The sequence below is a fragment of the Mus caroli genome, unplaced genomic scaffold (assembly GCF_978045245.1).
Source record: "Mus caroli unplaced genomic scaffold, Mus_caroli_1 scaffold_15, whole genome shotgun sequence".
NCBI classification, from domain to species: Eukaryota; Metazoa; Chordata; class Mammalia; order Rodentia; family Muridae; genus Mus; species Mus caroli.
Window position 1 is genome coordinate 6,765,853 of NW_028227270.1, and position 23,118 is coordinate 6,788,970.

Below are 23,118 nucleotides of genomic sequence, written 5' to 3' on the forward strand. Positions count from 1 at the left end.
AAAGACTACCCCTCTCTGAGAGTTCCTATGAAAGGTTTTTCAGATGTATTGCCATCTGTCCTCTCAATACTCATCATTCCCCCAGTTATGTCTTGTCATTGGAACCGCTAACAATGGTATTGCCAATGAATACTGGCCATCTCTTTGTGAAGGAACCCTGCTTCATGTTTCAGTGCAGAGTTCTGTAAGTATACTCCTTCACAACTGGACCTTTCCTTGGGATCACTTCCTCTTTAGTGTTCATCTTCAACCTCCTCAACACGTGCATTCCCAGAGCTTAACCTCACTCCTCTTCTTACTTTACTTTGCCCACTTGCCTGCGCTGACTTCATCCACACTAACTTCACCCTAGTACTCACTGATGACATATAATTGTGGTCTATACACAAACCATTATTCAGTGTCAAATGCCCTATACAAGGCTCTCTCTGCTGAAGCGTCCAAATTCTCCACTCCCTCTATTTCCAAATCCTGCTGGGTTGCCATGACTCACCAGCTTCTCACCGTAACAAGTTTGCCAGTTCCACCCCCCACCCACATCACATCAGTCGCAGAAATCGCATAAATTTCATACCTGAAATACCTCTCAAATGCACCTCCATCGTTTTGTCTTGGCTGCTTTTGCCAGTTACACAACCCCTGTATCATTCCTGCATTGCTGCAATTGCCTTCTCTTTAGTATTCCAATACAGAAATCACAACCAGAGTAAACTTGTAACTGTCAGTAAAAATCAGCCAACATGAATACATGGAATCTTTTCTGTGCACCAAGAATAGATGAGGTATCAGGGATTCAAACAGATTTGTCCCCAAGAAGCTTAGATCCCAGTGAGCAAGTCAGATGACACATGCTGTTTTCTTCTGTGTATGGCTGTCTCAACCTTTATGCCTTTCCCTCACTACATTGAAAGTCACTTGAAGACAGAAACTATGACTTATGCATTTTTTATTCCCAACAACTCACATCAGGCAACAGATAGCATCACCTCCATGGCCACCACTTATCTTCACCATAGTTAGAGTGACAGACCCATCCCTTACTCGTGCTGAACTGAAATGTCTACTTTTGTCCCTTGTGTTAGTTTTAATTCTTTCCATTGAGAGTGCAGGGGATGGGTCTAGTTTCTTCTTCAACTCTCCAATATTTGGAGATACATCTAGCCTAGTCCTTTGTTTCTCTTCTTCAGTCTTACAACAATCACAATGCTCTCAATCACATTTTTGCTCTGAAATTTGAAGTTTCTCCTCCTTGGTATGTTTGAATTCTGACTGTGGCCTTCAACTTGTCTTGAGATAAGTGGATCAAAAGATCTGTTGAAGTTTCACTAAATAGTATTAGGTATTTGAGGCTAACTGCACAACTAGTCATAACAGTCAGGGTGGAATGCATAATTACTTCAAGAAGTAGTATTTTCTCAACACCAGGTATGGGTTCAATCTCCACAATCTTTCTGTGAAGCTACATGGGCAAATGGGTTTCTCAGTAGGCATCAGATACTAGAAGACATTTTGTGCTAAAAGAATACCTTCCAGATGCGATGTTAGTGGTCTTGGGAGTCAGATCATATCCACAAGGAAGGTTTACCTTGGTCCTAAAGTTGCTAGTTAGCTTGATGGATAGAGATGAATCCGCACAAGAGAGCCTGAAATTCTTTTTTCTTTTTGACGAACTTGAAGTGGATCATCGTATTCCATATGCCAGTGGTGATGAAAGTGGATTTGTGGCGCTAAGACAGTATTTCTACGGGCAGACAATGGTGCTAAACATTACCACAGCCATGGCTCTCTCCATGGGTTATACCAAAACTCAATTCAGAAAATTGCACATAGAGCAAAATAAACCCTCTGAAGATCATTTGATAACTGAATATATCATCACAGAATAATGGTTATGACAACTTTCTCATGGTATTTTACCTCTGTACATCCCATCAAATGGGTTCAAAATGCTATTTTACTTATGGGATGTTAGTTCACCCTTTAGGAAAAACAAAATTACTGCTTCACTGAAGGTGAGGCCAGGTGAGACGTGACAGCAACAAAGAATGGTCCACAGCCACAAGAAAAACAAAGGCCCGTAAGGCTGCCGAGGGCCAGGCCTTAGGAAGCTAAAACTGACATCAACTTCAATTTAGGAACTTAATCACAAATGTTATAAAAATCAAAAACGCAAGATCAGAGCAAGTAGCAAGTCAAGAGACCAGGTGTGGCCCAGGTGTCTATCATGGGGACAACGGGAAAGCCGTGCTTACTGTTTGCATTGGCTACAGTTAGCTGTAGGGAGATGCACAGCATTGGGGCATACTCTGTATTACAACATCATCACCATGTCTCTCCCTCCCATAGAGACTGTGATAATGAAGAAACTATAGGAGAAATCCTTCAACCACACAATGCACCTCACACAATAATAGTGGGAGAGTTCAACACACCACTCTCACCAATGGACAGACCCTGGAAACAGAAACTAAACAGAGACACATGGACACTAACAGAAGTTATGAAACAAGTGGATTTAACAGATATCTACAGAATATTTTATCCTAAAACAAAAGGATATACCTTCTTCTCAGCACCTCATGGTACCTCCTCCAAAATTGACCATATAATTGGTCACAAAACAGGCCTCAACAGATACAAAAATATTGAAATTATCCCATGCATCCTATCAGACCACCACAGATTAAGGCTGATCTTCAATAACAACATAAATAATAGAAAGCCAACATTCATGTGGAAACTGAACAACACTCTACTCAATGATACCTTGGTCAAGGAAGAAATAAAGAAAGAATTTAAAGACTTTTTAGAGTTTAATGAAAATGAAGCCACAACATACCCAAACTTATGGGACACAATGAAAGCACTCCTAAGAGGAAAACTCATAGCCCTGAGTGGCTCCAAAAAATAAACTAGAGAGAGCATACACTAGCAGTCTGACAGCACACCTAGAAGCTCTAGAACGAAAGGAAGCAAATTCACCCCAGAGGAGTAAACGGCAGGAAATAATCAAACTTAGGGCAGAAATCAACCAAGTGGAAACAAAAAAAAAAAAAAAAAACCTATACATTTATCTTCAGAACTAAGATACGCAACTTCTGTGAATTCAGTCATGCCAAATCACACTGAGTGTGAATGAACACATAGCAGTCATAGCAGTCAACCGGATGCTGAGAGCAGTCTTGATGTTTCCCTACTCTGACTCTCATACAACAGAAATGCTAAGATCGATGTTCTGTAACCTAGCCTTCAAGGCATTGTCTTTATCCCCTATCCAGTGATTAATTATGGCCTATCTGCAACAGACGAAACCTCTAACTTTCTATTTGGCTCCTTACATGTCTGTGACTTAACTGACAGATGTAATTATAATCTTATGAGCCGTGTCTGCATATGACTTTATCTTGGTCTAAATTCATTTCAAATGATCAAAAACTGTGGATGCAGAAACAAAAGAAAAATATAACTATTTTTTTAACAGTATGAATTCAACTTAGAGAAGCCTCAATCAGGATGAATTGCGTTACTTCCTCTAGTGTTGTTTTGGCAAATGGGAATAAAAATGTAGAAGGTTAAATATTTTACTGCTGAATATAGGAAAAAATTTCATAAACATTTTCCAAGATATTTTCAAACATATTTTCTAAGAATGATGCTCTTAGCTTAATTGTAAGGAAACTAGTTTTGAAAAGTACATCTGGGACAACATGCGATTGTCAATCTGACAAATACACAAGTGCGTACTTGAATTTGTTATACAATTAGACAACTTTAATGATTTAATCTTTTCAGTGTTACAAATTAACCCTATAGGAAACTTCATCACTCAGTGTTCGGTTTTGGGTTCTGCCACAGTTACTATGACTAAGCAAAAGTAAATATAATAATGGCTAAAAAATGTAAATGTTTTCTGGTTTAAACATACAGGATTTGAACCAGAAGCAAGACAAGCAGGGATATATTTTTGCCTGTGCCTTAAACAACTCAGTGAACTACAGAATTCTGTTGTTCCTAGGCCCATGATTCAGTCACAGGCTTTCAGAATCCTGTGATTCACGTAGTTGCTTAAGCCAAGACAACTGTGACTTCAAAGTTTTTAGACTGTCTTTCCAGGAGCTTCCCTCTCTCTGCATTGTAAGCTTCCTCACAGAAACGCACAAAGTAAGTGCATTAAAGACAAAACCTCCCTTTAGGATGAACAGTGAGGAGGCCGATTTCACGTGGGGGTAGCTCCATCTAGCATTCGTGCTATGACTCCAACTAAGTAAAAGAAGAAAAGTTCAGGATCCAAGAAAGAGTTAGAATTAAACCAGTTAAGATTTCCTACCCTTAGAGAGCACTTAAAAATGCAGGGTACTTTGGGTACCTCCCATTTCTTTCACACAACCCCAACAGGTAAATTTCTGCGGCATTCAAATAGCATCAGGTACTTTCCATTTATTTGCACACACACACACACACACACACACAAATGTGTGATTCAATAAAAACTTTTGAAAAAAGCAAGTTTATATTTGGCTTAAAAAGAAAAAAAAGACTTCATTTAAACAAACTTAACCTCCACACACTCATTCTTGACCTGAATTCATTTGGGGATCTGTACAAAATTAGAAAGAAAAATGTAACTGAAGATAATCTGAAAAGAAATAATTCTTTTGAGTTGTAGTTGTACTATTATGAGAAAGGAAAGTTTTGGTTTGGTTTTTTGCCTTTATCGGGGACCATAGCTTACTGCAGAGACCCTGCCTAGCCTGGGTGAGGTCCTAACTTCAATCCTCAGCACTGAAAATGTTAATCAATTTATTAATTAATTTAAAGTATCTCCAGTGCCAGGATGCTGTGAGCAAGGCCACCCTGGTCCACAGGTCCCATCCGGGCCACCCAGGGCTACATAGTGAGACTCTAACTCAAAAACAACCAAACAAACAAAATCTTCACCAGCACATTGTACAGTCTTCTAGCAAGAGGCCCAGGACAACACTTAGCCCTTTACTTCCTGAGAACACTGGGCAGGTCCATAGGCAGCCCCAGCGTAAGGTCTCAGGAAGGCTCATGATAACTTTCAATCATTTGGCACTATCATCCTTGGTCCCCTTTATTATAATTGAGCAAGAAGCTTTCAACAAAATATCTTAAGTTGTTCCTTCTTACTTATTCAGTTTTCTATCAAGCTGCTGGCAAAATGATATATAAGCCATTTGCTATGTAAATGTTCCCATGAGGTATTTTCCGTTAAAGAAAGGAGGTGCAGCAGGATGGCTCAGTAGGTAAGGATGCTTGTCTCCAAACCTCATCAGGATCCATGTAACAGAAAGAAATAATTTACTCCCACGATTGTCTTCTACTCAAACACGGTGGCCCAGGGAAAGCACACATGCTCACACACGCACATACATAGAAGCACACACATGTGTTCGCTCACACACAGGTATAGATGCACACACACACACACACACACATACATATGCATACACACAAATATAATTTAAAATATTTAAATTATATTTAAATAGGAAATGTAGAAATAAGATTGTAATGAATAAAAGTAAATCATAAGCCAAAATTATGTTAAAACCCTGTGTTGGCAAAATAAATAAAGCCATGTGTATTTACACATAGAAAATAGTCAAAATATACGCCATCCCTTAATGCACATTGTTGATAGGTGGTAATAATCACCATAAATAATCTGCTTTCTTCCTTAGCTGTCACTGTCTCATCTGAAAGATTTATGACAGTGTGAACAAGTATGTGTTCTTTCTTATGAAGGTAATGATTTTTAAAACTTTAAAATATAAGCATTTACTTAGTGATCACAAAAGAAGCTGTTTTTATTTTTTCAAATATCAAAAATATAAAAGTCAGTTAAAAGAAATCCTGTGCAAATGGGACTATTCTCTCTCTCCGTGTTCATTTCACCTAGAACTAGCTGTTGTGCCTTAAACATGGGGAATCTGCTAAGACACCGTAACATTTAGTCATTAAAGTGTTTACGTCCCATGTCACCAGAATCCTGACCTGGTGGCAGATGTTGAATAAAATACCTCACATTCAGCACCTCTCATCCTCTCAGAGCTTGTACTTCCTTTCACAACTGAAAAGCATGCCACTGGCCAAATCTCAAGCTATACCCATCCCAAAAAAGGAGATGAGTCACGAGTCACTTTAAAAAGACATACAATAGGGTTTTCTTTTTTCCCCTTGTCATAATGAATGCTGAAAGGGAAATGTTTTACTTGTCCCAACAATTCTAGCAAGCTATAGCCCCAAAATATGAATGGGATATAGAGCCAAAACTTTTTTTTTAAGGCTAGACAAATACCAGTGGCATTAATAAAGGAGCAGAGAGACACCTATTGCAGAACTCTTGGGGTTTACAATGCGATTATTGTTTTATGAGAAGAGAAGGTTTCATGAATGCTGTGACATTTTTATGTTTCCTAGGTGTTGAGAAAACTAGAAAGTGGCAGGGGAGGGTGGGTAACGAGGGAAAGTGCAATAGTCAAATGCCTCATGGATAAAGCATTTACATGAATATGTATTCTGTTGAGTCTGGTTTTCTGCTATGTAGCAGGGTAGGCATTGAGAAATTGGGTGAAGGTAGAGTTTCTGAGATGCAGTCTTCCTGGGGAAACCAATGGACAAGCTGTTGGTTTGCAAAGAAGAGAATTTAGCCCAAGTTTGTTTTACTACATTATAGTAATGATGTGCAAACCTTTCTCCCTACCTCAGAAAGAATGCTTCCTCTACGCTGAGCTCATCCAGTGCCAATTTGTACTCTACTTAATTAACGGAACCAACCAACTTCAAGGTCAAATGAAGTCTCCAAATGATGGGTGAGACACACTGCTCTTTCACTAAGATTGTAACTACGTACAGAGGGAGACTCATTCTTCTTTAAGGGTATGGCCACTGGTAAGTTGCCCAGATTCTAGTAAATGAACCTACATCCCAACACATATGAGCAGCACTAATAGACCAGTGAGTGGGGAAGAAGCGGAGGAGGAAGAAAAAGAAGAGAAAGAGGAAGAGTGGAGTTAAGAGGGGGCTTGTCAAGGAGATTTATTTCAGGAGATGCTATTGGAAGGAGGAAATTAAGGGCAGATGTGTTTTATTTTATTGTACACACATATATAATATATATTACCTTCTCAAAGAATGTACTGCTCTTTCAGAGGAACAGTTCAGTCCCTGGTTCCATGCTGAGTGACTCTAGTTCTAGATGAATCTAATCGCTCTGGCTTCCAGGTGAATGCCTTTGAGTGCACACAAGTGCAAACACACACACACACAAAGGGAGGGGTTGGGATCTGATGGATAACCTTGTGTCAACTTTACAAAAGCTAGAATCATTTTTGAAGAGGGAACTTCAGTTGAGAAAATGCCTCCACCATATTGGCCTATGGACAAGCCTATGGTGCATTTTCTTGATTGGTTACTGATACAGAAGCTCATGTGGGCAGTGCCACACCTGGGCTTATAGTCCTATGTGCTATAAAAAGGCATACAAGCTATGGTAGTACATCGGTAAGCAACACTGTGCCATGATCTCTGCTTCAGCTCCTCCCTCCAGCTTCCTGCCTTGAATTTCTGCCCTGACTTTCATGATGTAGTGTGACCTAAGAGTTGTAAACTGAAATAGACCCTTTCCTCCAAATATTGTAATTTAACATAGCAATAGAAACCCTAACAAAGACAGAAATTGGTAACAAGAGTAGAGTTTTGCTATGACAGACTTGACCGTGTGTTTGGGGGAAGACTGAGTTGACATTTGAACTTTGGGCTGGAAAAACTGTTGCGTGTTCAGAGTTTGGTGAGCTATTGTGGGAATTTAGAATGTAAGGCTTTGGGCATTGCATGAGATTGAGGCCTGGCTTCTGACGTTTCAGAGAGCAGCTTAAGGACTATGGTAGTCATTAAACATGTTGAATTAAGAAGGACAAAGTTGAAACCATTGCTTTGCTGGGATAATCGCTACGAATCAGAATTATGGAAGAAAATCATCTGAGAAGTGTTTCTTAGGGGTCCGTACACAGAAGTTGTATTTTAGTGGGGCCACGGCTGTGCTTTGTGCTAGCAGCCAAATTTAGTCATGCATAAGAGCTTCCCAGGTGTTTCTGATTTTGAAGGTGTGAACGGGTCATGGAGAACAGCTGAGGTTTGTCACTTAAAGGGCAGGAAAAGCCATGCTGAAGGTGAAGTTTCTTTTAACAGTAAAAGACCTCAGGATTGAAGAAGTTATGGAGAGAGGCTGAGGTTCGGCACCATTGACAGGGTCAGAGTCCCTAAAGAAAGCCAAGAGAAGCTGTTGGTGAACGTGCATCCCAGTTGCAATGGAGACCCTAGTTGGGAAATACCAGTATCATGGGAAAACCAAGGGTAGCAATTGCCATAGAGTGGAGCTAGCCTGAGCCTAGGAAACAATTTGTCTGGGCTGCAAATGGCAGAGGGGAGAAATGGAACACTTTAGAGCCCAGAGGAGCATGAGTGAGACTCACAAATCAAGCACTAAATCTTTTTTAATGTTTTTAATTGAAATAGAATTACATCATTGTCTCCCTTCCTTTTCTCCCTCCAACCCTTCCCATACTCCCCTGTCCCAAATTGATAACCTCTTTACTCTATTTGTTTTACATACACACACACACACACACACACACACGTACATACACATATTCACACACACACTCATACACCATTCTAAATTAGAATAAATAAAAGGTCATGACTTCAGCATCTCTGTGCTTTTGGAGGCTGGAGCTTTGAGTTTCTCCACACGACGCTGTTTGACCTCTACTTATGACCCTCCTATCCTAGACTGAACAGGGAAAGATAGAGCTTGGACATTTCCTCAGATTCTCCATCCAATGCCCAAGCAAGGTGATTCTTTCTTTTAAACCAGTGAATACAGAGTTGATTAGATGGGGTAAGGAACCTATTTATTGCTGATCTACCCCTCCACTAAAAATCATTCCAATAAGAATGAATAACTAGCAGGCTGCTCCCAGAATGGCATCTTGGCAATGCATGGTCCACATCCTTTGTTTGTCTGAAGAGAGCTGCTGACAATGATGGAGAAATCCAGAAAGCATCTGGGAAAAGCCTTGACAAGGCATGCCTTCCTTTCAGCTTAGGCACCAGGTGTCACACACAGAACCAAGCATCATCTTTCATGGCCCAGTACAAACTTGTACTATGGGACCTAGGCCAAACATGATTCCTTTGGGCTTGCTCAGTTCAAACTTGTAAGGTGTCCCCCTCCCCCACCACCTCACTCTACCACCAACCAGCATACCCACATTCAAACATATTCACACGCCATCTCTGCCTCTCCCATTTGTAATCTCATCAATCATAAAGGAAGGTTGAACTCTTTATTCCAAAACCACTTTCTGCACGGTAGGCTACTTTGTAACTCTAGGCTGACTGTCCCGGACTTTACTGTCATACAATTAAAACCTTCCCCGCTGTAATAAAACCTCACGACGAACCTGTCTGAAGCAGAGCAATCAAGCGTCTACCTTTCTTTAGAAGAGAAGATGTTGTCTTAAATATGTTTTGAGACTGAATATCTGGAACCAAAAAAGTATGGGAGAAATTATTTTTTTCAAAAAAAAAAAGTACTGGCTCTCTGGTACTAAAATCGGCCTCACCTGGTGGTTTTTCAATATGTCAACAGTTACAGTTGAACCATTGAAGAAATTACATAGTATATCTGACAGCAGCCTGCATTATCTAAATGTTCATAACCTGGAAGTTTGTGTGTGAGGAAACCTTTAGCTTCTTCTTTTGCCATCTATTCATGCCTTCCTGGTGCAAGCTCCTGCCTGGACATCCTTCAGTGGAGGATGGACCATTCAGACCCCATCTTGGACGGAGGTGCCCATTCTCAGCTGCTTCAAGGATTCATCCAGCACCTGTCATGCCTTACAAGTCAGTCCTTATCCAGGACTTGCCCTCATCTGAAAGATAGCACCTGACCAGCATGGGTAGCCTCCTCTCTGAGTCTCTGAGTGCAGCTTGGCCGTGACTGTTCGGGGGAGGCAGAAAACCCAGGTACCACGCCTTAGTTGGGAGTCTGAAGAGGCATATCAGTTTTCCAGGTCTCTGTAAGATCATTCTGAGGTCTTGTCACACTCACACTGTGTGGTGTGACTTGTCACTGTCCTAGGGCCTCTCTAACTCCTCACAGATGACCCAGCAATCAGGCCCAAGTAGACCTTAAAACAAATCCCATTATTAGGGTTTCTTCTGGGAGCCCATCTACATTTATGGAGATTGTAAAACAGGTCTCACTAACCCACGGACAACAAACAGCAGGTAGACTGTTCACTGATGGATCGTACCATGTGATATAGTTATGACTACAAAAAGGTGAAGGACCAAGCACAGAATTTTCAAAAGTCCCAAATTAAAATGCAAAAAGAGAGAAAAAAATAAGCAGATAACAACAAAACCATTCTGCCAAAGTCTCTAGTCTTCCAGTCAGTCCTCACTCTCATGGAGTTCTTACTTCCTTTTGCTATTATCAATAAAAATCACTAATTATTAGCACAAGTCTTAAAGTTTAAGTTTATCTTTGCTCACTATGTCTTAAATGCCAATATAATATTATTTCACAAACTCCCAAGACATTGGGCTATGATCTAAATGCTTGTATCTCTCTACTGCCTCACAGAACTTCACATATGAAACACAGTTCAAAGAGAAAAGTGCCAAGCATATCAAGATGATGACAGTATAGTACGAAACCGAGCATGGGATCCCTGAAAGACATGGCCCTGTACAACCCTACTTGTTAAGAACCCTGGAAACCAGCCTTGAGTTGTAAAGTAGGTTGGAACAATGGGGCATTGAAAGGCAATGATAGGTAAAAATAGCTTGGACTTTGAAATTTATGAGGAAGAATAGTTATATGGACTGTGTTTGTCTCTAGGGCTGTGGTATACTAGAGTAAGACACTGGAGCTGAAGGTTTAATGGCCAACATAAGTGAAATACAAGTAAAAGGTTTCTTGGTATTTAAAAAGATTCCCATCTTCTCTACAGGCAAAGGACAGAAAAGGGCTAAGGAAGAAATGTTGGCCTACTGAACCCCAGAACAGTTCTACACATGGCTGAATCCTGGGTCTCAAAGGTGTGTCTAGTTATGCTCCTGAGCTGGAGCAAGCAGAACCCAGAAAACATGTTATTTTTGGAAAAAAAAATCTTGGAATTACAGATTTCCCTTCATCAGACAATTTGCTTCATAAAAGGCCAACTAACACGCTCCTGTCCAGGGAAGCAACTATCATAATTGCTAAACTCTGCCATAGGGGAGGGACAAGGAAGAAGAAAGCAGTCGTCAAGGTTAATTGAATGGGCTTGGCTGTGTTACAATAGCAGATCAAATTTGGCCCACAGAATAGACTTTTACAGGAAAAAAATATCGAGCAAAAATCATAAGACAGAAATGGAACCTTAGAAATTAGGCATGACCAGGGTTGGAAAATATAAGTAGACAGATGTATGAATAACAGTAAGCCATGTCATCTACAACAGTCGCTGTGTGCCTGTGCTTACACTTTGATCCCCAAGTGTGGCATACCTTTGACTCAAACCTTTGGGCTCCTCCACCAGGTAGATAGGGATCTCTATTGACCACATCTCCAAGAGGGTGGGGATAATAAGGTTTATTTATAGATGAATTGACTCAGTAATGGACTGGGCACAGTCCCTGCCTTGCTATCACCCTATTCAGGTGAGGAATAATCTCCCCAACTGGCAGATTGTCAGCCTTTGATGATGAATGCTCTCCTTTTGATGGAGATAAAAAGTGGGGGCTAAGGCAGGACTTTGGGTTGTGGGAGATGGTGGAAGGGAGTTCTAAAATTTGAAACTTAGGAGAGAGAATAGAAAGCCAGATGCAAAAAAAAAAAAAAAAAAAAAAAAAAAAAATCTATGCAAGAGGCGTGTAGATTGATGCCAGGGTCTCAGAGCTCATTTCTTAGACATAATGACCCACGACAAATTACTTTGGCCCTTTTTTTTTCTAAATAGCCCTTCGACTTTCTCCTTTTGTCAGATAAAAGATTCTGAGAGTGATCTTGTCTGAGAAAAACTCAGGCCCAGAAAACAGAAACCACGAAGGAGAACCTGATAAAATGACTGACAATGTGCACAAAGACACAGAGCAAGAGGGATAGAAACTTTACAGAAGGTGGCACATTTCACCTCACAAAATATACCATGAATAACACCTTTAAAGAAAGAAAAAGGGGGTTGGAGAGACAGCTCAGCCATTAAGAGTCCTTGCACTTACAAAGAACCCTGGTTGCAATCTTAGCATCCGAATCACCACCCACAACCATCCCTAACTCCAGTTGCAGACGTTCCTGTGCCCTCTTCTGACCTCCACAGACACCCGATATTCACTCTGGTGCACATATTTGCACTGGTACAGGTAAAATCAAATAAGTAAATCTTTAAAACACTAAATAAAAAGAAGAAATAAAGGGTGCATTCTTTCTTGGCCACTGGCATTAACCATCCTTCTAAATCTTGGCTTTCCATCCAAAAATTACCCTCTATTCGTGCCTTATCCAAAAAAAAAAAAAAAACCAAGGTGGCTTCTGAAAACATCCCCCCCCCCCAAACTCACTTGTACCAAAGTAAAACAAACAGTTCTTGCCAATGATATATAGAAGAACCTCTATTATGTGGGATTCTGGAAAGGATATTTTTAAATACTGCTGCTTACAAGCGAGAAAATATAAGTTAAAAATGTGTTCCTTTTCCCTTTTTTGTCCTGACCCTGAAGTCTGGATTTGATGCATAACATGGAACTTAAGACAATGAGAACAAAAACCTTATTTTCATATGACAGGCCAAGAAAAGAGGAGGACTCTGGATCTTTAGGGACATCCTTGGAAAGTGACATTAGATTCTTTCTCTGTGGGCCCTGTGAAGTTGGAAGGGTCTCCCCTAGTTTGTTTATCCACTGTAGTCCAGGTGTAGGCTACAGGAGCAAGGCAAAGCCTTTGCCCATATACTATGCAAACTATAAAGCAAGGGGTCTGCCACAGGGATGTCTTCGTCTTTGTTTATCTTCCAAGAGCGGCACCATGAGCTCGCTGGCCTTCTGAAGGTGACATCAGTTGTGTGTCCTTTCATGCCACCTCTTTCCATGCATGAGGAATCCAAGATTTCCAGTTGAGAAAGCAATTCACCACAGTAGCCTATAACACTGGCATTGTAAACAAGAAGAACAAGAGACACGACGTCCTGCATTCAGCTCATGAATCCTAGGCAGGTAACTCATGGTCTTTTATAAGCATCCTCAAACTAAGTTGACAGTTTTGCTCCTTGTGGCAAAACACTATACCCTATGTCAGAACTCTTACTCTCTAATGCTCTCTAAACCAGGAAAATATATTGTTCCCATCTCGGAATCTAGGTGACTAGATAGGAACTGTATCCATGGCATCAGAGATAGGTCTTTACCATCATCTGTACAAAGAAATAGTCTGCTGAGGACCAGATTTCTTTAGTTTTCCTTACTCGTATTAGTCCCAACAATAAGCACGAAATGAGGAAAGGGAAGAATCCAACTGTACAATTATCACAATGGAGGGGCTGAGCATTTATAGAATACTTGCCCAGAATGCTTGAAGATCTGGGCTCCATCCCAACACGAGATAAAACTAAGTTCAGTAGTAATATTTTGAAGATTAAAATTTTAATTAATGCTATAGAACATGCATTAAGTCCTAAAAGGTCACAGACTTACATACACACACATGTGTGCACACCCAAAGTATCACTGACATTCCTGAAAAATTAATTAAAGGTAGCATATATAAATATATTTAATCGCACACACGCAAAGTATTAAAATTGAAGAAGTTGTGTAGAAGGGATTGATCTTTTCTAGTGTGGTTTGGATGAGCTGTAAAATGTTCCAGGAATGAAGAAATAGGGAAGGAAGGGAGGGAAGGAAGAACAGAGGAAAGGAGGAAATCAGAGGAAGCTATGGTTCTAGAGACAGCATAGGGCTCTGGGAGAAGCAAACTCAAGGCGTTGTGACCCTTGCACTGCCTGGAGTCTGGGAAACATCTTAACATTGTTTCAGATTCACCTGAGTCCTCTGGAGCAACCAACGGGAAATCATAGCTCCATCAACAAGCACCAACTTGATATTTCCAAGGCTTGTTTTCTTTTTTTCCTTTCCACAACTCAGACGGGTTTTTTTTTTAAGCCTTAGCAGAATGGCTAGACTGGGTAATCCGCATAAGCAGCTGCTGCAATGTGATCTTTTTCTAACACGTTAATGGCGAACTGTGAACTTTCCTGGCTTTGGGGTATGTTAGAATATTTTAACTTCTCCACTTAAAGGTTCTTCCCTCAGATGGAGGGTCTGCACCGAGAGTCACCCTGATATCAAACTAGACTTGAAATGAAAAGCAGGTGGGGTATAAAGGGGCTTTAAAGATTAATTCTACATGCTTTATTGAAAAAAAATGCTTATTTCATTTTTTAAATTTCTTTACATTTAAGAGCACTCTATTTTCTGAATCTCAAAGCATTTAGTCGTAGAATATTGAACCATAGTTCAAAGGCTGGTAGTCAGAATGAGACTGTAGGGGAGAAGTAAGGATGTCTTAAGGTAACTTCTCAAGCTTTGAAGAAAATTACCAGCCTTTGAACCATAGCTCAGCCACCTACCGCCTGCATGTGCTTGAGCAAACCATCTCATATTTACTCTCAGCATCACTGTGTGTTAAATTAGGGTGTCACTCTATCTATCTGATAGAGCTACAAACAGTTAATGTAGCATCCATGTACCACGCACATAATGTTTTTCTTGGTTCCCAAAACACAATTACTCTTAACACCCTGCTAGACCAACTGTGCTGCATGCTTCATTTATTAATTGCTGCCAAGACAGGGCCAGGGAAACTCTGGAGCTGAGACTTTGAATAAATATCCTTTTAAGACAATGCAAATCTAATTTGGGGCACCTTGCAAATGTGACTGCAGAACATCTACAAACACTTACTGTCATAAGGAGTGAGTTCCACCAAAAGGTAGTGATGACCTTCCCCTAATTAAAGGTAGGGCATGTTGAATGTCTCCTGTCTATGTAAGTGACATGTATGGACATGTCTCTAGATGAGAGCTATAAGGGGAGGAAAAACGTTGGATGTACTACTGGTATCATGGAGTTATTGTGCTTTTCCCTTTGGATGAATATTCACTAAGGGATAGATAGGTTATTTGTGCAGAATCTCATTCTAAAATAGAAGATACCAATTGCTAACAGACTGATCAAGTTCTCAGGAACAGGCACACAAAAATATTAGCAGCCTTTTTTTTAATTTTTAATATTTTTATTACATATTTTCCTCAATTACATTTCCAATGCTATCCCAAAAGTCCCCCATAGCGCCCCCCACTTCCCTACCCACCCATTCCCATTCTTTTGGCCCTGGCATTCCCCTATATTGGGGCATATAAAGTTTGCAAGTCCAATGGGCCTCTCTTTCCATTGATGGCCTACTAGGTCATCTTTCGATACATATGCAGCTAGAGACAAGAGCTCCGGGGTTCTGGTTAGTACATCATGTTGTTCCAACAATAGGGTTGCAGATCCCTTTAGCTCCTTGGGTACTTTCTCTAGCTTCTCCATTGGGAGCCCTGTGATACATCCAATAGCTGACTGTGAACATCCACTCCTGTGTTTGCTAGGCCCCGGCATCGTCTCACAAGAGACAGCTATATTTGGGTCCTTTCAGCAAAATCTTGCTAGTGTATGCAATGGTGTCAGCGTTTAGAAGCTGATTATGGGATGGATCCCTGTATACGGCAGTCTCTAAATGGTCCATCCTTTCATCACAGCTACGAACTTTGTCTCTGTAACTCCTTCCCTGGGTGTTTTGTTCCCAATTCTAAGAAGGTTTAGCAGCCTTTTTAAAGCAACAGTTGCACAGCAATTTGCATAACTTAAGGTAGACTTATGCTGAATGCTACCAGTCCTTGACTTGAGTCACTCTGACTAGAGTGGGCAATGACAGTTAGGGTAGATAATGGTCCATGAAATGCGCCATGCAGGTCAGCTTGCTCTTTTCACTTTTAGCTATAGGACACATTAGCCATAATTTTGTCCCTGGCTCAGAACTGTGATTCTCCATGAGAATCACCCTTATCCAAGGATAAACCTCGTCCACGGATCTTCTGCCTCAAATGCTTGCTGAAAATGGGGTCTCAAGACTCGTCCCATCACCAATCTCTGATGAGATTAGCTGGGGCCTTTGATGCCACCCCACTGACACCTGTCTCCCCATAGTCCCGATTCTGTTTCCATTGCTTCTTGACAAACAGCATTGCTGAGAGCATGTCTTTCTCAGAATCAGCTCTCAGGGAGCCTGGTCTTATATTGATTTGTGTTCATCGTTGCCATCCCATTTCTGGCTCAAAGCCTCTGAGTTAAGTTGCACATTAACACACTTCCCTATCCATCAAGAACTGACTCTGTTCTACCTCGGAGCCTGCTGCAGCCCCCTTTCTTGCAAGAACACACTTTCAATTTGTAGCCCTGTTTCTTCCTTTCTTCCCACAAGAGATGTAGCTTCTTCCCCATTACAAAATGGAGAAGATTCAAAAATTATATACATTTTTGATATTTGGGTCAACTCCAGAAGAAAGCTTGTTGAGCGTATATGTTTGAAGAACCCTTGGCTCACTTGGTAAAGTCTACATCTGCTTTGCCTCTGGCCTTCCACATCAGGCAGACACACCCATACATTCAGGACCCAATGCAGGAGCCAGGTTGTGGGTGCCCTGAGGATGGTTGCTACCATCCTTCTGGAACCTTCTCCATACTAATTACCTATCACCCATCTCTGGCCCTAACCCCACTCTGCTCTCAATTCCAGCAGAAGCCAGCCTCTGGCCCTGAATCTGCAAAGGATAAAGACTTTCCCAGACAAGCTTGGTTTGGCTTGTCTTCTTGCTCCAAAGACTCCAAATTGCCTTTCAGTGCAATTCAGTCTTCCTCTACCCACCTTTAGGACACGTATCCCCTATTGAGTGGCTTAGCTGACATCTTACAGCAGGCTAGTTGGGACATGACCTTAAAGCGAGATCCATAGGGAGTATCTTCTCATCTTTGTCACAAGGTTCCTTGGTCAGCGTGACTTCAGTTGATAGAAGGAGAACATGGTTCAGAAGAGAAAGGAGACATGCCCCCAGAACATTTGGGGCCAACATGACATAAAGTACTTATCTGTGAATCTCATGCCTGCATCCTTTGCATTTGATTATCTTGTTTAGCCCACACACAGCAGGGGTAGGGATGCCTACTGATTTCAAAGCAGAGATGAGAAAGGTATGCAAGCCAACTTGAGATCATTGCTCAACAGAACTGCCTGAAGGAGAATTTCATCAAAGGGACTTCTTGCAGTCCAACTGAGAACCATACCAACACAGTGAAGACAAGCCAGGGGAAAGCTAATAGAGCTAACGGTACTTAAGAGATACCTCTGAAAGGTAAATTTTAAGAAAAGAATGATTTATTTATTTTGGCTCATAGTTTGAAAGGGTACAGTTATCCTGGCAAGGAAGATATAGTAGCTGGAGCAGCCCACAACTGTAGCAGCATAAGCAGGAGGTGACTGGCTGTATCATGTCTGTCTGGAAATCAAAGACCTAGACAAGAAACAGGGTTGGGCTATGACCCCCAAATTACACTCCTTTGGCCCTAACTGCAACAGGGAAGCCCTGTGTTCAAGGATTCCACAGTCTCCCAAGACAGCACCAGCAGCTGGAGATCAAAAGCCGGAAGGGCCACCTTGCATGGTAACTGTAAGACATGCTAGACTGGATAGGAAATCTGAAATGAAATAAAATCGTGAACTAAAACAGAAGGCTTTCCCAGTTGTTGCTTTATGGTTTGGCTACCTCCAACAGACTTGGGTTCTGATATTAATATTTTTCACTTGGAGCCTGTTTCTTTGACCACAGAAACATCTTCCACCAAGTGAGTGAGTGTCTGTGGAGTATACCCACTCACAAATAGGACATCTATAAAGACAAGTCATCCTCAAGGTGCTCCAACATGAAAGAAGGGGTGGAAAGAGTGTTAAGAGCTTAAGACGGGGAGGATCAGAGCAACACAGTCTCTTTTGGCCATGACAGGACTACTGGACCCATGAACTCATAGCCCCTGTGGTTGCCTGCACAAGATCAAGCCAGGTGACATTCTAGTGTGGAGTGGAAAGAAGGTCCTGAGCCTCTACTCTGAGAAGCCATGGACAATAGGTGGCTTTCTTGGGGAGAGAGAGCCAAGTTTCCTTAAGGGTGTGGCTCCTAGTAAGGAGACCACACTCCAGTGGGTGGCCTCATACCCAAAAGTACATGGCTAGCACAAATTGGAGTCCGTGGGGTATTACATTTTGACAAGAAATAAAGGAAGTTCAGAAGAGATGGGCAAGGAGATAGGGGCAGATCTGGAAGGAGTGAAATATGAAAGTAAATGTGATCTCTATATTATATGAATTTTTCAGTGAGCTAACTGAAGCAATTGTAAACGGGAAATATAATAAATTAAATGGATATCCTTTTGAGTCTGAGTTACCGCACTCAGGATGATATTTTCTAGTTCCATACATTTGCCTGCAAATGTATGTCCTCGTTCTTAATTGCTGAGTAGTATTCCATTGTGTAAATGAACCACATTTTCTGTATCCATTCTTCTGTCGTGGGATATCTGGGTTGTTCGCAGCTTCTGGCTATCACAAATAAAGTTTCTATGAACATAGTGGAACATGTGCCCTTGTAGCATAGTGGGGCACCTTTTGGATATATTCTCCACAGTAGTCTAGCTGGGTCTTCAGGTAGATCGATTTCCAATTTTCTGAGGAACCTCCAGATTGATTTCCAGAGTGGTTGTACCAGTTTGTAATCCCACCAGCAATGGAGTAGTGTTCCTCTTTCTCCACAGCCTCTGCAACATGTGTTGTCACTTGTGGTTTTGATCTTAGCCTGCCAGGTCTGTGTTCATTCAGAGATGATGCACCTAACCCTCAAGAGACTGGAGGCCCCAGGGAGTTTAAAGGTCAGGTGGGGTGGGGGTTGGGGACATCCTCGTGGAGACAGGGAAGTGGGGTGGAGGTATGAGATGTGCAACAGTTGGAGGGTGGACAGGGAAGGGGAGAGGTATAAAATATGGAGTGTAAATTAATTAATTAAGTGGATTCAGTCCAAGAAAAATGAAAAAAAACCCTCCATTGCCCTTGCCTTAGCAACGTTCCTCATTGTCCATTAGGATTTGCAAAAATGCCCTCCTTCCTCCACCTTCTACCTGGAAGACATTGTAAGTGACTGCAATGTTCCACCTGTCCCACGGGATCTCACCTAACCCTGAACTAGTCTTTCTGTGGCTATCTGACTGGGATTGTCTGTCTCAGCGTGTGGTCCAGTTTTAGATAATTCCTACAATTACTTTCAAGTAGACCAGACCCTCATCAGCACTGTATTGAGGTTTTCTTAGGTATCCATGGTGTGCCACTTGGATTCTCAAATGTGCCAGTTTCAGGACAAATGAGTAGAAATTACTGCAAAGAGACATTGTGTCTGTCCTCCTAGGGGGATCACAAATCATCACTGTCTCACAGAGTCTTCAGTCACTGGCCTTTCTTGAAGATGACTACTTGGGCTGCTTACCCCTTCTTGGTGTTTCTTGCTGTTTCAACCTTCATCCTTAGATACCCTACTCACCCTCCAGGTAGCCCTCAGCCATAGTTGACTACAAAAATCATTCCTGGTATGTGAACCCCAAGGGTTCCATATCTGTGCCTCTCATGTGAAAGGATATGTTCATGGCTGCCCCTCACGGTAAAGGTGGAGACTCAACCTTCCCCTGTGAATAACTAAATAGACATCATCTCAGTCCCATCCCTCAGTAACTGAAAAGTCTTGGGTTTTCCCGTTAACTCTAAGTCATCACCTGACATGTGGCTTTTCCTCCTGAAATCCTCTAGAAATAAGTGGGTACGTTTAGATCCATCCCGTCCTCGCCGTCCTTTAATCCATCTGGGTCACCGTTAGATTACCATTCTCCAGTGGATCGCTTTCTGCCTCCATAAGCATCCTTTTCCAGGACAGATGACAGGAAGAAACATTACAAGAGTCTTCTAAATTAAGGAGAAAAAAGTCCTTTTGAGATTGATTCTAACATAAAAACAGTGATGGAAATACATAGCACTGAGGTTAACACCAATCATCCCTGTTTGAACTGTCTCAGAAGAGCATGTTTCATCTTTTCCATATTACCTGCTCCTGTCCACTGACAACTTACCCCATCTCAGCCACTGTGGTAAATGCCAATATTGTTTCTGACCATCATAATCATAATGAGAACGAAAAGAAGATTATTTATATCATAATTCATAATATGATTATTATTTGATAATCTGACCTAATTAATTATTATGGTTATTATTTGATTATCTGACAAAATTATTATGATTAATATTTGAGAATCTGAAGGAACTAAGGTGCAGAAAATTCAAACAAGTTCTCCATGATTACTGTAATGGTCAGTACTGGTTAGCAACTTCTCAGGTCTAGAATCAACAAAAAGACAAGCGACTGGGCATGTCTGTGATGGTGTTTCTACATAGGTTAACTGACATGGGCAGCAGCATCCCATGGGGTGGGGTCCCTAACTTAATATAAAGGGGGAAGAGAGCTGAGTACCTGCATTCTTTCTCTGCTTCCTCACCTGCCACCACAGCTCAGTAAAAGTGGCTGCCTCACCTCAAGCTGTGACCGCAAATAAACCCTTCTTTTCTTAAACTGCCCTGCCTGGGATAGGATGATGATGATGATGATGGTGGTGGTGGTGATGATGACGACAATGATTGATGCTGATGATTCCTTCATACAATACATTCTGACCACAGTATTCTCTCCCTCCATTCCTCCCAGGTCCCCCTCTAACTCCCCTCTCCCATATTTTTGTCACAGCAAGACAAGAAACTATTGCCAAAAGCATATAGCCCCAACTTTTAGTTTTTAAATGTGACTTCAGGTATATTTGTGCAATACAAGGGTTTAACTATAAAGAATTTTAAAAACTTACATAAGCAACTTGCTAGGAAAAGGACAAAGAGGAGAGGGCAGACTTCAGGAACACAGGCCATACCTGATGCGCTTTCTGGGGACTTGCGTTTAGTAGGTGTGTGGATGCAAGTCCCTTGTCTTTAGGTTCCTGTTTGCTAGTGCTGCGTGACATGTCTTAGCCAGCACACTAATTTTCTCAACTATTTTATATATTTGTTTAAATTTACATGACAAGCTCAAATACTAACTTTCCCCTGTCTGCAACAATAACCACTATATTAACTTAGGATGTTGTAGGCTACAATAAAGAAAATAAAAATAAAAAAAACACTCAGCCATCAGTAACAAAATACAAGTAACATTTTGCTCCCTTTATAGTAAAGCGTTTTGAAAGTGGTATTTCCAATTCAGTCCAGGATCTTCCAGAATTTTTTTGGACTGTTTTTTTTGTGTGTGTGTGTGTAAACAAATAAAATAAAAATTATTTTGTGTTCCGGCCTGTTGCCTTTTGGTCTTGCAAAGCAACCCGAGCTACAGTATCATACATATACTTACTTGGCAACAACTAAAACTAGACAAAGAAGAAAGGCAAGAAGAGAGAGTATTCTTTTTTGTTTCTTTCTCTAACACTCATTGAGAGGCCCCAGGCTGACCTCATCTTACAGGAAGTTAGCAACTACGGACAAATTGCAGGCAAAATGGAATGGGCAGAGTCCTCTCAGTAGTAGACTGTGGCCCACTGCTGAAATCACCCTGTAAGGCTTTGACAAAAGCAGGTGGCAGATCTGAGCAGCCTGGCCCGCAGGTCTCCATGGCTGCAACTGGAGTTACCACTTGCTCAGAAGTCAGTCTCCCTTTGGACATCTTTGTCAAGTAAATATAGTAAAATATTAAAATGGGATTTTTGGCTAAGTCACTCAATACAATAAACACTGCATTTTAAAGGAGAAATGAAGCCATGCAGAAAAAGAATTTGCAATGGAATAATACACACATGACTTTCAATAACCAGCTCATGTTGTTGGCACACAGGGTTTCAGAATGTTTATAGAGGGTTTCTTTAGAATAAACAGTTTTATGTGTCCATCTAGTCTTCAGCTTGCCTGATGTCAAATCCAGTGCGAGGGGATTTCTTTAGTGGAGTGGTTGGGAAAGCTCGGGGGGTCTCTCCTGCTGTTACAGGGACATGGTAAATTGGAGTTTGGCATAAATCTAAAAACCAAAATGTCTTTTTAAAAAAAAAATGTCTGACCACATATCTGTGAGATAACTCTTCAGTGTTTGACAAATGAGCATAAGAGTCTGAGTTTGAATCCTCAAAGAGCCTGACAAATACAGAGGCGGCTGCTCGCAGCCAACCATTGGACTGAGCGCAGGGTCCCAGATGGAGGAGTTAGAGAAGGGACTGAAGGAGCTGAGGGGGTTTGCAACCCCGTGCAGGGAGCAACAGTGTCATCCGGCCAGTCCATCTCCCACCCCGTAGCTGCCGGTGACTGGACCACCAACCAAAGAGTACACATGGAAGAACCCATGACTCCAGCCAGTGTGTGGCAGAGGGTGACTTTGTTGGACATCAGACCCTTGGGCCTGTGTGGGTTTGATGCCCTGGTGTAAGGGAATGCCAGGACAAAAAGGCGGGAGTCTGGGGAGAGCACCCTCATAGAAGCAGGGGTGGGTGGGGCAATAGGATGGGGGTTTCCAGAGAGGAGACATGGAAAGGGGATAACATTTGAAATGTAAATATAAAAAATATCCAATTAACAAAAAAGGAAGAAAGTGTGTGCCTGCACCACAATACTCTGTAATCCCTGAGCCTCCCTTACACAGAGATGGAAAACGAAGACAGAATCCATGGGAATTCTTTTGGTAACTAGCCTGCAGTACAAAGCAGAAAACAAGCAAGAGACTCTGCCTCAAACAAGGTGGAAGATGAGGACCAAATCAAGTATCATCCTCCATCCCACCTCCATGTGCACATATTAGAATGTGGAGAAAAGAGCTGGCAAGATGGCTCAGC